We start from the raw sequence: 22,256 nt of genomic DNA, 5'->3' as shown, positions 1-22,256 counted from the left end.
AGGAAATCCTAGTGCAACACCTGAGAGCCACCTACATACACAATTCAGAGAAGAGCAATGTAAGCTTTGTTGAATCAATTGAGGGAGTTTAATTAGACTTTTTATTGTTCAATGGATTCAAGCATTATTTCATTGTCATTTAGGTGTTAATTGTAATTGGATTTTGATAAATCAATAAATCAAATTGTTTAATTCATATTACCAGCAAGTTTGATTAATTGTTATTTTCAAAATTGTGAATTAAATATGTGTTATGCATTTGTGGAAAAAGTTTATTGGAAATTCGAAAATTAAAATCATACCCTCATTGAATTTTTGAAATAGAAGTTATAGTTTTTAATTAAATTGGGAAAATAAATCAATGGAGAGAAAAACATTTTTGAAATTTACTTTGGAGAAATGACATGATTGGTTGAAAATAATTTTAACCTAAAAATAGATATTTTTGGAAAATTTCCTATTTAACCTATATTCTTCACGGGAATGGGGGAGGCAGTTTGGAGGAAAATTTTGGTTGCATCTTTGTTTGAGAAAATTGATTAGTTGCAGGGTTGGGCTATTCTCACAATCACTACCAAGATTGCTCATTAAGGTTGGTTCCTTGTTTAGAGTCTTGTTTTAATTTTTTTTTATTGATTTGAAAAAATCACCTGTGTATGTTGTGTTTGCAATAATCTGTTTGTAAACTCTTGAAATTTTGTTAAAAAGGAAAGGTAGTATTTAAATTTGGCATTTAATCCTCCCTGGTTTCATTTCACAATCAATTCCCTATTTTGTTAAAGAAAAAAAAAATTGATTTAAAATTTAAAATTTGGGTGTGTCTTGTGTGTTGTAAAACAATTTTTTTTTTTCATATTTGAATCATTCAATTTGGGCTATGGAATGTAAAATTAGTTTACCCATTATGAATTTAGTGTTTAAAATTGGTTGAATTTACCCCTGTGAGGGGTTATGCTAGCAAAATTTGCCCAAATTTGGTTGTTGGAAGTTGTTTTAGTTTTCAAATTTTTTTTAATATTATTCTCTGTTATTTGTCTTAGAAATTTTCCGAGTATGCTTTGCATTGGAGGTTTGATTTAATAAAGTAATTAAAAAAAATAAATTAAGTTTAACTATTATATTCTAACTCCAAAATTTTCTAAGTCTATGTTTTAACTCAGAAATTTTCTGAGTCTGTTTATTTCTGGGAGTGCAATTTAAAAAAATTAAAATTTATATTTAAAGGACAAATTTATTTATTATTTTTATGTGGTGTGTAGGGAACCCCACACACCACAGTGGGGAGCGTTGTCCCCCATATATATGGGAAGCGCTGCAACCCACATATATGTGGGCAGCGCTGTCCCACATATATGTGAGCAACGTTGTCCCCCATATATGTGGGCAGTGCTGCTATCCACATATATGTTGGCCACAACCCCCACGTGGGGTTCATAAAAAAAATAAATAATAAGTTTTATTTTTTTTTAAAATTATTTTATATTAATTAAATTGATATATATATATATATATATTATGTTTAGTTTTTTTGTTTTTTAAGTGGCGAAAAATATATGATTTGGGGACATAAGATGGATATTTTATTTTGAGAAAAATATAAATATTAAATTAACTAATAAACAAATTAATTTATATTTTTATATGTATTGGTAAATATATATAATTATATCAATGTAATTTTGGTTTTTTAATTTTTGATGGAATGGTGATATTTATGTGATGTATTTTGAAACATAGACGAATTGGAAAACCTTGGTCAATTTGCAGTTTACATGAAATGGAAAAATAACGTCATTCTAGAGTAGCGAAGCTGCGTGTTTTTAATTTACTGTATTCACATTTATTTTCGAAACTGCAAGTCCTTGGTTAAAATTTATTAGATGTTGTCAAGTGGTGGTCTTCATGGTTGTTCATGTCTCGTGTCAAGGATTTGTCAGTTGGTTAACATTGTGTAAGGGCTTGTTTGGCTAAGTGGTTTCTATCATTTTGAACTCCGTGTACATTTCATGCTATACCTTGGTTTTGGGAGTTCGTTTGTTCATTTTGGTTAAATGTCATAAGCAAGAGTGGCTTTCGATTGGGGGTCACACCCAAAGTGGTTAGCAAGGTAAGCCATCAAAAGTTTGCTTAAGTAAGTGATAATTTAATAATATATTAGGGGGCTTGGTAGATGAAACATTAATTAAGATAATTTTACCTCGTTCATGGTTGAGTGCTAGTACAGACTCAAGATGTAGTGAGAAGGCCTGGAATGGCAAACCAACAACCTTGTCTTCAAGAAAGGATTGTTTGGGTCCACATGAGACTTGGATGGGGCCGGGGGTTCAGGAGAGGTTACCAGGGTAACCCAAGATGGGGGGCCGAGACCTATGGAGGCCTACCAGGGTAACCATACCCAACTATGTGATGACACTCTTCCCTTATGGTCATTAGTGTTTAGTCTTGTTGGTTTCATCCAATTTTTGTTGTGGATTCTTGTTTTGTGTGTTTTTACCTCACGTGAGTCTTTCCGATGTTGTGTTTACGACCATGTGTGTACATACCTTATAGGTTGCTAGTGGGTCTAATTTCCATCTCCTAGTATGGTGGGGTGGTTCATTTTGAGTCCATGGGATGCTTATGATGGATTGCGAGGAATTAGTTTCATTGGTGCTCCAGTTGTTCTTTTGTATTTACTCCATTCCATGTTTCAGATGGATCCTCTTGTTCTTCTCAGATCATTCATGTATCTCTTGGACCCTATGTGGTCATATGTATCATTTGTTTATGTACGCCTTGATGGCAGGATGTAATTGTTGTAAACCTTATATATTTTTCTTTTATTTAATAGAATGGTCTTGCACTTTAAGTGGACCCAAAGACGTAGCCCATTAGGGGTTAACTCCATTATCAATTTGTGTTGTTAGGTGTATGTGTTCATCTGGTTCCTTTTAATTTTGGATGTATGAATGACATTATGGCTAAATTGTTTAATGTAATTTAGGTGATATTCATCTTAATTGTATGTATGAATTTTTTAATTAAATGCAGTAATATGGATTATGATGAATCTAGCTTAGAGATGTAATATAACTAATGACAGTTGTAGATATTCAATCATTCTTAGTATAATCTCTTAATGAATTTAATTGCTATGTTCATATCGTAATCATTCTATCATGAGTTGGTTTAATCAATCTCTTTGTTAATTGGATTAATTGACCTTAATGTTCATTAGATTAACTGAGAAATCTTCGTTGGAAACCCTTTAGGAGTTTAAGTTAAGTCTTCCACTTATGCAAATGTTAATGCAATGTTTAATTTAATACATCTTTAAGTTCATTAATGTAAAAGAAAAATTATTTGTACTCTTTTTGAGAGTTTTAGTTGAATCCTTTAGGGTTTCTTGGTGGGGCATTACATTTGATACCAGAGCTAGAGGTTGAAAACACTGGGATCTCTGGTGTAACTTGTGCCCTTAGTTTGGTGTGCATTGTATAATATTTATGTTGTATGCTCGTCCTCCTGCAGTAAGCATGTGATTGAGGCATAGGATCTTGAATATATTGAGGACTCGTTCTCTGTTCCTTTTTCTTACTCTTTCTGAAAAGTTAATTGAGTGTAACATGTGTGTTCACACCTTGCTTTCACCTTCTTGATGTTGGTGCTTATTGAGTGATTATGGGTGTTTTTATTGTTTATTGGATGTTTTAGGTCTACGATTACTCTTATTATAGAGAGGATTGTATGTACCTCCCTACTGATGTTGTATTCCCTAGCCTAACCCATTGGGTTGGACAATGCTTTGTCTTGAGTCTGAAAGTATGAAAATACACTTACATTATGATTATGATATGACCTAGTGTCGTGATCTTGAAGAACTTGTATGGTAGATGTTGAGTGCATATTATAGTGAATTGGATGTATTTCTTCCTTTCTCCTTCTCTCTAGGAATTGAAATTATCTATTCCATGTGTATTTATAGCTTGTGGAAGTTTTCTGATTGTGAGTGAATGTCCATGACTTCTTGAACCGTTGTGGGTAACCTAAAGATTCTAGTGTACATTTGGATAATAAAAGGTTTATGGGTTATAAAGATCATGATGAACTTTAGGAGGAAATTATATGTTTTCCATAAAGGAATTCACCATGTGTCTTCATAGGAGTAACATAATAAATTTCTATCTTAGGAGCTATGCGATATTGTGTTGACATTTGATATGTGAAATTGACTTTGTTTGTAATAAGATGTGAAAAGGTATCATCTTATAGTGGTTGAGAAGGGAATTGTATGTGTCTCCGTTAAAGATTTCATTATGTGTTTCATAATACCGACTCAAATGATGACCTGTTTGAACAATGCAATAATGTACTTGCTTTTGGATATATATGATTGACTTTGTATGAATAGAAGCTGCACATGAAACCCATGTTTGATGTGCATGCATAATGTATTAGTTAGTTGATAACTCCTCTTCCACCTCCTTCTCGTACTTTTATATTCAAAGAAAGGTTGTAGTTAATGATGTATTTTGCATTATTAGGAGTAATGAGTGTGTTCACAAGAGGCCTTGTAGGTAAGAAAGATTGTCTATCTTGATTTCATTTAAAAAAATTAAAATTAGGACATTCAATTGCACCAATAATATTTGGAAATGTCACGATAGGCTAATTTGCATTATTCTAAATCGGTCATGAAATGGAAATTATACAATAAAGATGATAGGAATATAGTGAGATATTTAAGCATGCTTGTGTGACCTTGTTGATTTACGTGCATATGAGTGAAATGGGTTGAATATCAAACTCTCTCACTCTTCTCTCTATCTAGTTATAAAGATACGTAGAATTGCTACTAAACAATGTATTGCAATTAAATAGAGTGTATAATTGGTCATTAATGAATATTATATAGCAATATTAAGGAATTATTGATTTATTTTGCATTAAGGATTTAAAGTGTTTGTATTGCATATTAGGATATCATGTAAAGTACGTAAGTGGAATACTTTTTGCATATATGTTATAGGTAGCCCAATGATTGGTTTCTTAATAGATCATTTAGAGATCAAGTATTGACGAAAATAGAGTTATGCACTACATGTAGAATGTGTATTAAGCATATGAAATCATACTTTTGTGATTTTGTTTATAAAGATGGAAGTCTTAAGCTTTGTGAAGAAGATTTGCATGTTTATTAAAATGAAAATGAACACCGAGTTGGATAGTAAAAAAATTGGAAACGATACTAATTTGTTACTTTGCTTGAGTTCTAAAGAATGTGTTGGTTTAAGAAAATCCTAGTAGAATGGATGAAGAATAATAGGTTTAGACCATCCATGTGTTAGTGATTTAAATTATGGTTGTTGATATCCATAAGTGGCTAGAAGTTATATTTACGAGCTACTTGAAATACAACTGATAGGAATGTGAGTACTCAGTAATTTTGGGATCATGTAGAATGAGAATTATGAAATAAATGTATTCTTTATGTGTGTGAAATGACATATCTTTACCCTTCTGGCATATGTATGCCTATGTAAAGGATATGTAGATGAACTTTCACTTGTATAAAATATTTCATTATTAAATATTTGTAGTCAGTGTAATAGCCTTAAATGGCTAATTCTCACTCTTTAACGCACTCAGGACATGTGATCTTGGGTATTGTGTGGCGGTTACTCCCTATGGTGTGGTTAAAGATGGTCACCTTGTTTTGAGTTTTGATTGCAACAATATTTTGACTGCCCTTTGACTAGGGTTATGTGACTATGGGGCTAGCATTTTATTTTGAGATTTCTTATTACAAAATGACCACTAAATTCTTGTTTCTTTTCATTTTAATTACGACACTTGTCGTATTTTTGATTTTGTTGAATTTCAAAATTGTCGACATTTTTCTTTATTTTAATGTTTGGACCTCACGATTTTAATTCTAAATTACTATCATTTGAGGTTACAGGTGGTCATTCTGAATGTTTAAATTAGCTGACCCTAGTTATGTGTTAAGTGTTATTTCTATCATGTTTGTCTGAACCTCTGATAGTGTGTTAAGGGAGAACACTGTGGAGAGTGGAATTAGGCATAATGGGTAATCAAATAGTATTATATTAAATTAAGAAACTAAAAAGTGTTTTTCTATGATGAAACCCATTTGTAATCATTGAATCAAGGATTTATTAGAAAGAAGTGTGAACTAGATTTATTGAATCGTGCATTATGCCTTGGATAAATGTTAATGATTTGCAGATTCATTGTTTTGACGAATACATTGGAATACCTACATGGATTCTATTTGAGTTTAATTGACTTTATGTGCTATTGTATGCAATTATATTATCTTAGTCTCTTCCAATGAAATTGTATTATGCCTTAATATTTGATGTTGTGGTGTTACCATTGTTTGACTTATTTACCATGAACCTTTATGCATTTGATGTCTATACATTATGGACCCTAGAGGTAGTATGCTACCCTATTATGACTGAATCTGTGTACTCAACCTCGATTATGATATGTTACCCTAGTAATGTAGGAAGGAAAAATATGTGTAGGATGATATATCAGATAAGCAATTATCATCATTGTATTGCGTATTGATGCAAAATAAGTGTTTTTTAATTTTTGGATAGAGTAAGTTACAATGTTTGTACTTTGTGATATATATGCTCTGGATACAAATTTCAATAGAAAATGCATGTTTTGTATGAATATTTAATAAAATGATGGATTCCTAGCAGTCGACTAAATAGATTAGTATGCGTAACCTAAATAGTGAAAGATGATGTGTCTTATTGTCATGCTTTTGTAACACATTGATTTAAGGTAATTGAGGAGTGTACAAGGAAAAAATTGTTGCAAACCTATTTAAGTAGAAAGTGAATGAAATGTTTATGTTTAGATAGTTTAATTGTATAGTGATTTCTATATGCTAGTAGATTGAAATTGCGGACTCCATCTTCCTTGTAGAAAAGTCAGGATTTAGTGTTTATTAATGTGGGTGCTATGATTATTGTGTCCTTGTTTTTCTATCCTAGCCTTGCGACTTCCAGGAGTAAGTCGAACCCTAGGGGGGCGGAGGATGTAGTACCCCTCCCTTGACTAGACTTCTCTTTGACCATGCCTGACTTTTAAGTGGCTTACGTGGATGGTTGGTACATCATGTGGTGATGTTTTTATTAAGGTATTATGCCTAATGTGTGTATCCGTGAATGTTGATTATGCCTAGTTTCTGATAGATGGTTAGACGTTGACTTTATTTATGTGTTATTGATCATGGACTAACACTTTTACCTTATATATGAGTTGTATTATGCATCTGTATTCTTGTATGGGTGGAGTCTGTATGGGGTGCGAGGAGATGATTTTCCATCACTCACTTCGGTGAGACATGGGACATCACGATTCTCCTTCACCAGTGTGTCTACTGTGTTTGTATATATATGCATATGTGGTTCGTTGATGCAGGGAATTGCAGATACAAGTACTGTGTAGGCACGGGGTATCGACTCCACCTGGCTTCACAGGTTTGAGTGTACCTTATTGATCTGATGGAAGTGGAGGAAATAGTTTTAAGACCCTACATTTTACCCTAGTCATGCTCAAAGTGAGCATTGTCAGTCATCTGTCAGTTCCCTATGTTTGGTATGTGGGTCATGTGCTTATTTGGTTTACTTGAGTTACGTGTGTAGACACCTAAAATTGTCCAGTCTAATTAAATAAATATTTTATTTATTTAATTATCTTAGCCTAATTCTTCTATTAATTAAATAAATCTTTATTTATTTAATTAATTCATTTATCCTCTTCTAGCCTTATTTCTCATTTAAATAAATACCTTTATTTATTTAAATTATCATTTTCTTAAATTAAATAAATATCTTATTTATTTAATCGATCCCACTTCCTCTATTAATTAAATTAATATTTTTTTATTTAGTTAATTCATTAACCTTTTCTACCTGTGACACATGTAATTCATCTCTTAATTCATCAATACCTAGTTCATGGTTGAAACCCGTTCCCAAAAATCTAGGAGAGAAGCTAAAGAGGCTCAAGAGTCTGCAAACATGAGTGCCTATGAGTATGACAATGATGTCTTTTTCAATTCTGACCATACTACATTACCTGACATGGATGCCTATAGAAACATTCCAAATGTTGAGCACATGGACACTATAAATAACAATGATACACACAATGACAATATGGACAACATTTCAATACATTCAACAGAAGTGGAAGACTCCATTATGGATCCCCGTTTCAATCGATTGGTTGAGGAAATAATGAGGAGGGATAGACAATATTTCTTACAAATGATGGCACAAAGTGGAGCCAAGATACCTCATGATTTTGACATGTCTCAAATAATGGAAAATCGACCTTTGCAACAAACTCACTCCAACATGGATCAAAGGAGGCCTAATAGTGGAGACAATAGAGGACCTCATATTGTGCCTGAATCACCATCATCTTTGTTTCAAAAACTTGAGATCCCATACACACATGGTCAAGCATATGATACTCACCTTCGTAGACCGTTATGGAAGTCTTATGTAGAAAAATATGCTCAATCACATACCAATGCTAAGGATCAACCACCAAGGCAATTGGATATTCAAAGGCATGCTCAAAATTTGGACACAAGGAAACCCCGCGTCAAATTTGGGGGAAACACATTAGAAAAAACTCATGACATGCCTATAGAGTATGGTATACATGGACAAAGCAGATATTCCATTCCTCAACATGACTCTATACCAAGTGGTCCATATATGCAGCATCATTATAGACCTCCTCCATATGAACATGTGTACGATCAATATCATCCATATATGCAACATTCTCCTCCTCCACCTGGTGGTTCAAGAATGGGATATGGTCCAAGAAGTCGATCTCCACCTAAGAACAATTTGGAACAGCAAATCAAGGATTTACAAAAGAAAATGGAGGACATAAATACACCAAAGCCAACTTACATAATAAGAGACATATGTCCCTATCCATTTGACAAAAGCATTCCAATGCCTCCATTTCCTACACACTTTGTGACACCTAAGTTTGATAAGTACAGAGGAAAAGGGGATCCTAAGGCACACATAAGATAGTTTTTCAGAGCTTGCATTGAGGTAGCAGCAGAAGAGACATATTTGATGAGATTATTCCCATAGAGCTTAGGTGATCAAGCTATGGAATGGTTCTCCCAACTCCCACCTGGAATTAAGTCTTGGGGTGACTTAGCAGAGGCATTTATCCAACATTTCTCATACAACATAGAGATAGACATATCAGTCACTACTTTGTGCAACACCAAGCAAAAGGATGGAGAGTCTTTTTCATCATTTTTACAAAGATGGAGGAATCTAGCTAGCACGTGCTCTTGTGAAATTCCACAAAAACAAATGGTAGAAATGTTCACCCAAAATGTTAACAAAGACATTGGCTATGATCTAAGAAAAGCTTGTTTGTCCACCTTCAAGGACGTCATTGAAAAAGGCTTAGCAACAGAGAAATTCCTAATTGAACAAGGAGTCATTAAGATATTCAAAGAAAACAAAGATGACTTTAAAGGAAAAGATAAGCCAAGATTTTGGAATAAAAACAAGAACACAGTCAATGATGGTGTTGTGGATGCCAATATAGTGTGACCCAAAATCATTTTTTCTGGATCAAGCTCTACAAATAATCAAGTGAATAATCAAACAACTTCAAAGTCACGAAGGAAGTACACTCCATTGGGAGAACCACTTGAGTCAGTTTTCAAGAAGCTAGTGGCAAACAAAATAATCACAATTCCAGATTTTCCTCCATATGAACCAAAGGTTAAACCAAATTGGTGGAATGATGATGAATATTGTGAATTTCATAAGAGCAAAGGGCATAAAACAGGAAATTGTCATTGACTGAAGAACATCATACAAGATCTTATTGATAGAGGTGACATTGAGATTGAAGGACACTCATCCAATCAGGAACATGAAATGTTTAAGGAACTATTCCCAAAACATGACAAGGGAAAGTCTAAAGCCACAGATGACCAAACCAACTATACCAGAGCATCTTATAACTATGATTCAACTATCAATCACATCTCGATGGATGATTATGTCTCTACCATTATCATCAAGGACAAAAAAAGCCTGAGAATTCTACCCAAAGACCCAAGATTATCCTAAAAGGCATTAGATCTTCTTCCGAACCTACCTCTGAATGTAATGTTACAAATCGTCAAGGTAAATTTACTTTGCAAGGTGCTCCAACTAAAAACACTACTTCCTCATCAACCAAGCCTGAGTACGATCTTGTAGAACAGTTAGGGAAGACACCCGCGCTTATCTCAATCCTTGAGCTCTTACGCATATCCCCCGCACATAAAGCCATTCTTGACAAAATCTTGAGAGACACTTCTATCCCTACTGATCTGAACGTGGACTAGTTTCAAGCCATGGTGGGATACCTTTCCATTCCACACTCCCTTACATTCACAGAAGCCGATGATGCCTCTGTAAGTCAGCCACATAATGCACCATTACACATTGAATCCTTCATACACAAACATTGAATAAAGCGAGTCCTGATAGATGGAGGAGCTGGTCTAAACATTTGTACATTGAGCACTATTAAACAATTGGGATATTCAGATAAAGCTGTGAATTCTACAAACAAAATTACCATCAAGGCATATGATGATGAAGAGCGTTCATCCAAAGGCACAGTCACCTTACCTCTCAGAGTTGGGCCAATTACAAAAGATGTGGTTTGTCAAGTCCTAGACCTCGATCTCACATACAACATATTGCTAGGACGCCCATGGATTCATGAGATGAGCGCAGTCCCATCTACATATCATCGATGTATCAAGTTTCCTCACAATGGAGTTGAAGTGACTGTCAAAGCTGACCCAAATCCATTCATGTATTGCAACAATCTGTGACCTAGATCAGAAATAACAATACCAGTCAATCCAGAAGCTATTCCTTCATCAGCATATGCGGATCCAGAATCCTTGAAATGTTCTACATCAAAGAAAGCAGAGCTCAAAGAAAAATTCAAGATTAGAGACATGGGATGTGGTGAGTATATCTTTCATGTTGATCAACTCCCACTATCTCCTAAGGAATTCAGTCAACAAGAACAATGTATAAAAAATTTGCAAGGAATTGGGTACGAAGCACCTAGTGTTGTGGCTACTAAGTCTGAATGCAAATCTCCTCTAGTGGTGCAAGCAACTCTTGATATCAATAGTCCTCAGAGTGGTTCCAACGAAGAATCTATTGAGCGTATCACCAGCCCTCTTGAGAACTCACATAGCTTTACCATATCATCCACTCATTCCATTTCCACTCCACTTCTAGACTTGGATCAACAAGAATCACAAAAGCCCTTACTTGTTGGGGTTCAAAAATCAAGATTTGAAAAGAAAAATCTAAAAGTCAAAAATAAAGAAAAGTCCTTTAGTTCAAATCAAAATCAAAAGCTATTGAACTCTGCAAAAATCAAATTCAAGGATAAAAATCCTATGAACAAAAAAAAACAAGAGTTGATCTCCCCTAATACCAAAATAACTGGGGGCAAAAGTTCTAAAATTTCAAGTCAAAATGCATACTTGTTGATCCTAAGTCTCCATCATGCTATCCCACTTTCACTTCTTTTCACAATCATAAGCCTTCATCACTCATCCACTTGTTCCACACATCCATTCCCTTCTGGCGATACATCATGGACCTTTAATGGAGCTTCCTCAAGGGACTTTGTTATCAGGGATGCCAAAACTTATTTAGGTGACACGCATATGGGCCTATGTAGTCTACACACTAGTAATTCTATCTCAGTTCCTTTATCAAGGAAGACAGTCACTCGAGAAACATATCATTCAGTCAAGGAACAATGCAACTACAATCATAAGGTTAAGCCTCATACATTTGAGGTGGGTGACTTAGTTCTCAGAGAAAATCCTAAAAATCAGCAAGACAAAGAGAAGAAGGGCAAGTTCGAACCAAATTGGCTTGGTCCTTACATCATCACAACGGCCTATGGATCTGGTGCATATCATCTCTCAACCACAAAGGGTGAACCTTTGGAGGATCCTATCAATAGCACGCACCTTCACAAGTTTTACACATAGCTCTTTAGAGTATCCTAATTCAAAAATACAAAAAAATCAAAAAATCAAAAAAGTAAAGAGAAAACATTTCGTCCAATGGTGAAAACCACTTTGATGGCGCCCTAGACAAGTACCATGGTGAAAACCAGGTCACCAGTGCCATGTGTAGAGACATTTCTCTTCCCTCCTTCAGGATTCCATTTCATCCTTTCACTTTGCACACACTCACAACCTATCCGTTCATAAAAAACTTACCCATTCCCATCATGGCTTGTTATTGATCTACCCAAGATTGGTTAGCCATTCATAATAAACCTTCCTTTCCATCCCTTTCCATCCATAATAAATCAGATCCTATTTGTGGCTAAGACTAATCCAAAGTCTAGTAATGGGTGTGGAACTGAGAGCATCACATGTTTCAAGGAGTACAGTTTCTTCATTCTATACGCGCACAATCCGCAATAAAGCAACACTTGCATCGCCAATCCATAATAAAGTTTCATCTTCTCCGCAATAAAGTATCAGTTTTATGGATTTACTCAGTTTCAGATGAGACATAGTAGTAACAATGGGCTTCAACAAATCAAATCTTTCAACAGACTCAGACAACATTATGGTTCAGTGCTATCTATCCTTTTTGTGAAAGTAAACATTGTGACCACAATCAAATAGACTTATACAAGTGACAAGAGACACTAAACTTGAGGACTACAGTGGATGTTGGTGTTGAGTCTTGCTTTTCTTTTTTGATTTTATCTTTTGGTGACATGTCTTTTAGCTTTTCCGGGATGTCTTTGACTAGAGATTCTATCTCCAGGATGTCTTTGACTAGAAAGGCAAGGATGGGGTATTGTCACCTATTTTTCTTTTGCTGTCTGTGGATTGCCTCTTAGTAATGCTATGACTTGTCCAAGGATATGAGGACACTGGGAGTCTAGTATGAACTGGGGCATTCCTTGTTTGTGACTGTCTTATCTCCATGCAAACAAGTACAATGACTTTCTGGGTCAAACATATGCCTCGATTGTCATAACCTACTTGCCATAATAAAGCTCAATGATGATAATGCACAAGAAGCTCTTTCACTTCCATATCTTCTATCTTCCATCCCCATTTCTTGATTGACTTCCATCATCCTTCTTGAGTCCGCGTAACCTGCTATCACATGACTGAGTATAATGACACGCCAAAAACATTTGCATTTCATGTAGTTGCACCTGCATTATCACATGTTAGCATTTCATACATACATATAGATATCACAATCACATCACATCCTACACACAACACATATTAGCACATTTTATATTCTCATCATGTAAATAGTTATTTGTATTATCATATTCATTTGCATTTCATACATTCACATTTTCATTTGCATAACATATTAAAAACATAAAAAAACAAAAATATTACATTTCATTATGTACATATTTGCATCCATATCATAAGCATCACATAGAAACATACATCACATAGGTACACATGCATATAGCTACCGCAAAGATGAATCATCTCATATATATATATAATCATAGGTGTCATGATACAATGATGTCAAAATACATATAGCTACACAACCAATCCTCATGTCGCCCTATCCGGACAGAGGAACCCATTGATTACTCCTGGCAACACTGCTGGTAGTGCTAATCCTATCCATGTCATGGTATCCCAAGCTACGTGTCCAACCCTCATTTCCAGTCCTGGATCCTGAAACACTCCTCTCAGTGCATCCCTATCTTCGTCTCGATTATAGGGTACTAACTCCCCATCAATCGCTATCCTCAGTATCCTATACACATCCTCTAAGGTGATTGTCATCTCACCCATCGGCAAATGAAAACTACAAGTCTCTGAGTGCCATCTCTCAGCCAACACAGTCAGAAATCCCATGTTCACCCGAAACTCAGGCACATACAAAATATGTCGCAGGCCCATTGCCTGAACCACTGCTCTATCCTCAAATGTCAGCTCTGGTCATAACCTCTGAGTCGATGGGAATCTCTCTTGTGACTCTAGCATAGGCAAGTACTCATACAGTCAAGCAAATCAACTATGTCAATCAAAGTGACAGTCACTGTTCATCACAAAGTGTTGCTATCTATCCTAGTGACACTCACTGTTCATCACAAAGTGTTGCTTCTATCCTAGTGGTACTCCCTGTTCATCACAAAGTACTACGTGTTTTGCACTCCCTGTTCATCACAAAGTGCTGCTCATATTTGCACTCCCTGTTCATCACAAAGTGCTGCTCCTATTGGTACTCCCTATTCATCATAAAGTACTATGTCTTGGTACTCACTGTTCATCACAAAGTTCCTCGATCTATCCTATCCTAGGGCCTCTGCTTGAGTGTATCCTCTTGAGTAGTTTCCTAATTGGCAACGTATGTTCTATCACAGAATTGTCAATCCTAGCCCTATCTATTATCCTAGTCTTCCTTAGAGGACCTACTTGAGTGTATCCTCTTAGCAGCTTATCTAATCGACAACGTATGTTTATCACAGAACTGTCGATTCGACCTAGAAGACATAAATGCGCTTTCATTACATAAACACGCTTACATATTGCACAAATGCGCCTGGCACAAACACAGACGCGCCTAAGCATTTTTTGACCTTGTTTGACATATTCCTAAAAGCGTATTTATTGCACTACCTAAGATGCATTAATGACAACATTTATTGCAAAAAAGTACAAGGAGGTTTTGCGATACTTACCAGCTCTCTTGTATCTGTTGGCCTTTGAAATCGGCGAACGTGATCGAATCTATGCACCAATGCCATCGCTACTGACTGTTGCTGCTCTGTTTTCTCTCTACACTCTGATCTCTTGGATGTGTGGATGACAATGAGGATGTATTCCCCTCGTGGTCTATCTTATAGACTGCCCTAGCCCTAACCTTTGTCTCCCGAGTCAGTCTTCATTATCCCGTGACTCTGTCACTCTATCCTATCTGGTCAGTCCATTCTAGCCATTCTTTCTTATCGAGAGATTGTCTGCGATCTTTTCAGACATTTTCATCCAATCTCTCGAGGGGGCATATCATTCCCATCTTGGGGCAACTTTGTATCAGTTCATATTATCTTCTTTGAAACAACGCGACAAGCTGCATTGTCTCAAAGAGGGGCAAAATGTAGACACCTAAAATTGTCCAGTCTAATTAAATAAATTAGGCTAATTCTTCTATTAATTAAATAAATCTTTATTTATTTAATTAATTCATTTATCCTCTTCTAGCCTTATTTCTCATTTAAATAAATACCTTTATTTATTTAAATTATCATTTTCTTAAATTAAATAAATATCTTATTTATTTAATTGATCCCACTTCCTCAATTAATTAAATGAATATTTATTTATTTAATTAATTCATTAACCTTTTCTACCTATGACACATGTAATTCATCTCTTAATTCATACACTACCTACCCTTTCATTATTTTCTTATTTCTTTTACCTACCCTCTAATCATAGCCGACCTCTTTTACACCTCTCAATCTTATCCCTCCATTTCATATAGTGTCTTCTATATAAGGAGATGCTTCCTTCATTATCAAACCCTAACTCAATTATGCACTCGACTACACTACACTTTGCACTTCCATATGCGATCCTACTTGCAACCACATTTCCGTTCTTTGTTGAGCTCTTGTGCACACATAAAATCTGAGAGCAAATATATCAAGCAAGATCAATGGAGATAGGAAGAATGGAGATTCAAACCCTATTGGACATGTGATGGTATAATCTTTGTCATTTCATTTGATTTGCATTGTCTTAGGTAATCTTCATATGTTATGGTGGATCTTTGTTGTTGTTAGGCTAGGGTTTTGTGGTTGAATTCATTTAGTCTTTCAATATTGTTGTTAATCCATTTTCACCATATACAACGTGTTATGCATTTTGTGAAATTAATTATTAAACCTTAAAGCATTTAATTAGTTAAAAGTGTTTATTATGCATTCGTAAATAAAAGGGATTAAATTAAATAGGATCCCTTTGTGTGATTAATCGATAAATCAAATTGTTTAATTCATATTACTAGCAAGTTTGATTAATTGTTATTTTCAAAATTATGAATTAAATGTGTTATGCATTTGTGGAAAAAGTTTATTGGAAATTGGAAAATTAAATTCAATACCCCCATTCACTTTTTGAAATAGAAGTCATAGTTTTTTAATTAAATTGGGAAAATAAATCAGTGGAGAGAAAAGCATTTTTGAAATTTACTTTGGAGAAATGCCATGATTGGTTGAAAATAATTTTAACCTAAAAATAGATATTTTTGAAAAATTTCCTATTTAGCCTATATTCTTCACGAGAATGGTGGAGGCAGTTTGGAGGAAAATTTTGGTTGCATCTTTGTTTGAGGAAATTGATCAGTTGCAGGGTTGGGCTCTTCTCACAATCACTACCAAGATTGCTCATTAAGGTTGGTTCCTTGTTTAGAGTCTTTGTTTAATTTTTTTTTTATTGATTTGAAAAAATCACTGCGTGTGTTGTGTTTGCAATAATCTATTTGTAAACTCTTGAAATTTTGTTAAAAAGGAAAGGTAGTATTTAAATTTGGAATTTAGTTCTCCTTGGTTTCATTTCACAATCAATTCCCTATTTTGTTAAAAAAAAAAAAAACTGATTTAAAATTTAAAATTTGGGTGTGTCTTGTGTGTTGTAAAACAAAAATAAAATTATAATTGAATCATTCAATTTGTGCTATGGAATGTAAAATTAGTTTGCCCATTATGAATTTAGTATTTAAAATTGGTTGAATTTACCCTCGTGTGGGGTCATGCTGGCAAAATTTGCCCAAATTTGGTTGTTGGAAGTTGTTTTGGTTTAAATTTTTTTATATATTATTCTGTGTTATTTGTCTCAGAAATTTCCCGAGTATGCTTTGTATTGGGGGTTTGATTTAATAAAGTAATTTAAACAAAAAAAAACTACGTTTAACTATTATATTCTAACTCAGAAATTTTCTGAGTCTATATGTTTTAACTCAGAAATTTTCCGAGTCTGTTTGTTTTTGGGAGTGCAATTTAAAAAATAAATAGATTTATATTTAAAGGACAAATTTATTTATTATTTTTATGTGGTGCGTAGGGGAACCTGGGGCTCAACCCCAGACACCACAGTGGGGAGCAATGTCCCCCATATATGTGGGGAGCGCTGCTACCCACATATATGTGGGCCACAACCCCCACGTGGGGTTCATAAAAAATAAAATAATAAGTTTTAGTTTTAAAAAAAATTATTTTATATTAATTAATTTTTTATTTATTTTTTAAACACAAGGTGGCGATGCCACTTAATATATTTTATTATATAAAACTGATTCAAAGAGCTCCCGGAGAAAAGAACCAATAAGAAAAACTTCGATCCTTGCTCTACAATACATAGAAAGGTTGTGAGATGTAAATCTCAAATATGCCAAAAAATGCAATATCTTATAGTTTCCAGAATACCGAGTGTCATAAAACATCCCCCAGTATCGAATGTTTTCTGTAATGTATTGAACAAGATGCAGTCTAAACCAAAATATCATGAGGGCTATGCACATTTACATAGCAGTCCACAACCTGTCTCACTTATGAATTTATCCAACTTACCATCTAGCACACTTCTCAAATCGATATCCCTTCACAATATACAGATGCAGCAAAACCACAAGACCCTGCACTCATAATATCACACATACCAATTTATATCATTATGAAAAAGACCACTGTATAGCTATATGTAATATTATCTTGTACCCATATCCTCCAAAATTTTTGCCTTAAGAATCGGATAAGAATCAAAATCACAATTCAGACCCATCATATTAAGTTCCTCCTTGGAACTTCCCATATTTGCCAAATGATCTGCAACCCAGTTCCCTTCTCTATACACATGTGAAATGGTGATGTTTGTAAATGTATCAATTAGTGTCCATGCTTGTTCAAGTAAATATCTTATCTGCCAATTATCAATATTTCTCTTTATGCAAGCGTTGATAATAATAGCTGAATCGCCTTCAATGTGTATATATGAGATGTTCAGTTTTTTTACTAGTAGAATACCTTCAAGTAAAGCATATGCCTCTACAAAGTTGTTAGTCCTTGCGGAATAAAAGCAGCTTTCAAGGCTAAAACACATCATGTGTGATCCCTTATGCATACTCCTATCCTTGCATCACCTGGGTTCCCTTTGGAGGAGCCATCAAAATTTAGTTTGAAATGCATTGAGTCTGGAGGACACCATTTCACTTTATTTCTATCAATTTTACTAGTTCTCACTCTTGGAAGACAAGGTGATATAGGAATAGAGATGCCCTTCTAGTAGTTAATAACTTGACCATCCCAAGAAGTAAATTCCCTATTTGAATTGAACTGATTTGAAACTTGAGCATTAACCAGTTATGATACTAATTTTTCAATATAATTGAAAACTTCAGAAAGAGGAGATGTTTTCTTTCTAAAAATACGCTTATTTCTTTCCCACCAAAGTGACCATACTACTATGGATGGGATCACTTTCCAAATACATGCAAAAAGAGAGGATGAGTATAAGACTGACCATGACTAGAAAAAATCCCATATATTATCTGGAAGAGGGGTGCTAAAGGAAAGCTTATCAAGCACGAACATCCAACAATAGTGAGCAAAAACATATTGGAGGAGGAGATGATCTAACATTTCATTGTGTTCACCACAAAGTACACAAGCAAATGGATGTGCAATATTCAATTTAACAAGTCTCTCACTGGTGAGTATTCTCTTATGTAGAGCAAGCCAAGCAAACATCCCTGCCTTGGGAAGAACACTATTATTCCAACAGAAACTGTAGGCTCTTTGTGAATAGGATTGAACAGACATATTATTTCTTCCTTAATTAAATTACTATATATATATTATATTAGTTTTTTTTTGTTTTTTTTAAGTGGTGAAAAAATATATGATTTGGCAAAATAAGATAGATATTTTAACTCAGTTGGTTAACATTATGTATGGGCTTGTTTGGCCATGTGCTTTCTATCATTTTGAACTCAGTGTACATTTCATGCAATACCTTGGTTTTGGGAGTTCGTTTGTTCATTTTGGTTAAGTGTCATACGAGAGAGTGGCTTTCGATTGGGGGTCGTGCCCAAAGTGGTTAGAAGGGTAACCCATCAAAAATTTTCTTAATTAAGTGATAAATTAATAATATATTAGGGGTCTTGGTAGATGAAACATTAATTAAAATAATTTTACCTCGCTCATGGTTGAGTGCTAGTACAAACTCAGGATGCAGTGCGAAGGCCTAGAATGGCAAACCAACAACCTTTTCTTCACGAAAGGATTGTTTGGGTCCACATGAGACTTGGATGGGGCTGAGGGTTCAGGAGAGGTTACTAGGGTAACCCAAGATGGGGGTTGGGACCTACGGAGGCCTGCCAGGGTAACCATACTAAGCTATGTGATGACACTCTTCCCTTATGGTCACTAGTGTTTAGTCTTGTTGGTTTCATCTGAGTGTTGTTGTGGAGTCTTGTTCTGTGAGTTTTTCGCACGTGAGTCTTTCTAATGTTGTGTTTTTTACCATGTGTGTGCATTACTTATAGCTTGCTACTAGGTCAGCTTTCCATATCCTAGCATGGTGGTGTGGTTTATTTTGAGTCCATGGGATGCTTATGATGGATTGCAAGGAATTAGTTTCGCTGGTGCTCCAATTCTTCTTTTGTATTTACTCCATTCCAATGTTTTAGATGGATCCTCTTGTTCTTCAAGATCATTCATGTATCTCTTGGACCCTATGTGGTCATATGTATCATTTGTTTATGTACGCCTTGATGGCAGGATGTAATTGATGCAAACCTTATGCATTTTTCATCTTTTATTTAATAGAATGGTCTTTCACTTGAAGCGGACCTGGAGACGTAGCCCAATAGGGGTGAACTCCATTATCAATTTGTGTTGTTAGGTGTATGTGTTCATCTGGTTCCTTTTAATTTTGGATGTATGAATGGCATTATGGCTAAATTATTTAATGTAATTTAGGTGATATTCATCCTAATTGTATGTATGAAGTTTTTAGTTAAATGCAGTAATATGGATTATGATAAATGTAGCTTAGAGATGTAATATAACTAATGACAGTTGTACATATTCAATCATGCTTAGTATAATCTCTTAATGAATTTAATTGCTATGTTCATATCGTAATCATACTATCATGAGTTGGTTTAATCAATCTCTTTGTTAATTTGATTAATTGACCTTAATATTCACTAGATTAACTGAGTAATCTTCATTGGAAACCATTTAGGAGTTTAAGTTAAGTCTTCTGCTTATGCAAATGTTTAATTTAATACATCTTTAAGTTCATTAATGTAATTTTTTATTATTATTTGCACTCTTTTTGAGAGTTTTAGTTGAATCCTTTAGGGATTCTTGGCAGGGCATTACATTTGGTATCGGAGACAGAGGTTACAAACACTGGGATCTCTGGTGTAACTTGTGCCCTTAGTTTGGTGTGCAGTTTATAATCTTTACGTTGTATGCTCGTCCTCCCGCAGTAAGCGTGTGATTGAGGCATAGGATCTTGAAGATCTTGAGGACTCGTGCTCTGTTCTTTTTTCTTTCTCTTTCTGAAAAGCTAATTGAGTGTACCATGTGTGTTCACACCTTGCTTTCACCTTCTCGATGTTGGTGCTTATTGAGTGATTATGGGTGCTTTGATTGCTTATTGGATGTTGTAGGTCTATGATTACTCTTATTACAAAGATGATTGTATGTACCTCCCTACTGATGTTGTACTCCCTAGCCTAACCCATTGGGTTGGACAATGCTTTGTCTTGAGTCTGAAAGTATGAAAACATGCTTACATTATGATTATGATATGGCCTAGTGTTGTGATCTTGAAGAACTTGTATGGTAGATGTTGAGTGCATATTATAGTGAATTGGATGTATTTCTTCCTTTCTCCTTCTCTCTAGGAATTGAAATTATTTGGTCCATATGTATTTATAGCTTGTGGAAGTTTTCTAATTGCGAGTGAATGTCTGTGAATTCTTGAACCCTTGTGGGTACCCTAAAGATTCTAGTGTGAATTTGGATGATAAAAGGTTTATGGGTTATAAAGAGAATGATGAACTTTAGGAGGAAATTATATGTTTTCCATAAAGGAATTCACCATGTGTCTTTGTAGGAGTAACATAATAAATTTCTATCTTAGGAGTTGTGCGATATTGTGTTGACATTTGATATGTGAAATTGACTTTGTTTGTAATAAGATGTGAAAAGGTATCATGTTATAGTGGTTGAGAAGGGAATTGGATGTGTTTCCGTTAAAGATTTCATTATGTGTTTCATAATACCAACTCAAATGACGACCTGTTTGAACAATGCAATAATGTACTTGCATTTGGATATATATAATTGACTTAGTATGAATAGAAGGTGCAAATGAAACCCATCTTTGATGTGCATGCATAATCATGTATTAGTTAGTTGATAACTCCTCTTCGATCTCCTTCTCGTACTTTTATATTCAAAGAAAGGTTGCAGTTAACGATGTATTTTGCATTATTAGGAGTAATGAGTGTGCTCACAAGAGGTCTTGTAGGTAAGAAAGATTATCTGTCTTGATTTAATTTTTAAAAATTAAAATTAGGACATTCAATTGCACCAATAATATTTGGAAATGTCATGATAGGCTAATTTGCATTATTCTAAATCGGTAGTGAAATGGAAATTGTACAATAAAGATGATAGGCATATAGTGAGAAATTTAAGCATGCTTGTGTCACCTTGTTGATTTACATGCATATGAATGAAATGGGTGGAATATCAAACTATCTCACTCTTCTCTTTATCTAGTTATAAAGATACGAAGAAATGCTACTAAACAATGTATTGCAATTAAATAGAGTGTATAATTGGTCGTTAATGAATATTATATAGCAATATTAAGGAATTATTGATTTATTTTGCATTAAGGATTTAAAATGTTTGTATTGCATATTAGGATATCATGTAAAGTACGTAAGTAAGTGGAATACTTTTTGCATATATGTTATAGGTAGCCATATGATTTGGTCGCTTAACAGATCATTTAAAGATCAAGTATTGACGGAAATAGAGTTATGCACTGCATGTAGAATGTGTATTGAGCATATTAAATCATACTTTTGTGATTTTGTTTAAAA

Source organism: Cryptomeria japonica, chromosome 2 (assembly GCF_030272615.1).
Source record: "Cryptomeria japonica chromosome 2, Sugi_1.0, whole genome shotgun sequence".
Classification (NCBI taxonomy): Eukaryota; Viridiplantae; Streptophyta; class Pinopsida; order Cupressales; family Cupressaceae; genus Cryptomeria; species Cryptomeria japonica.
This window is presented reverse-complemented; position numbering follows the sequence as displayed.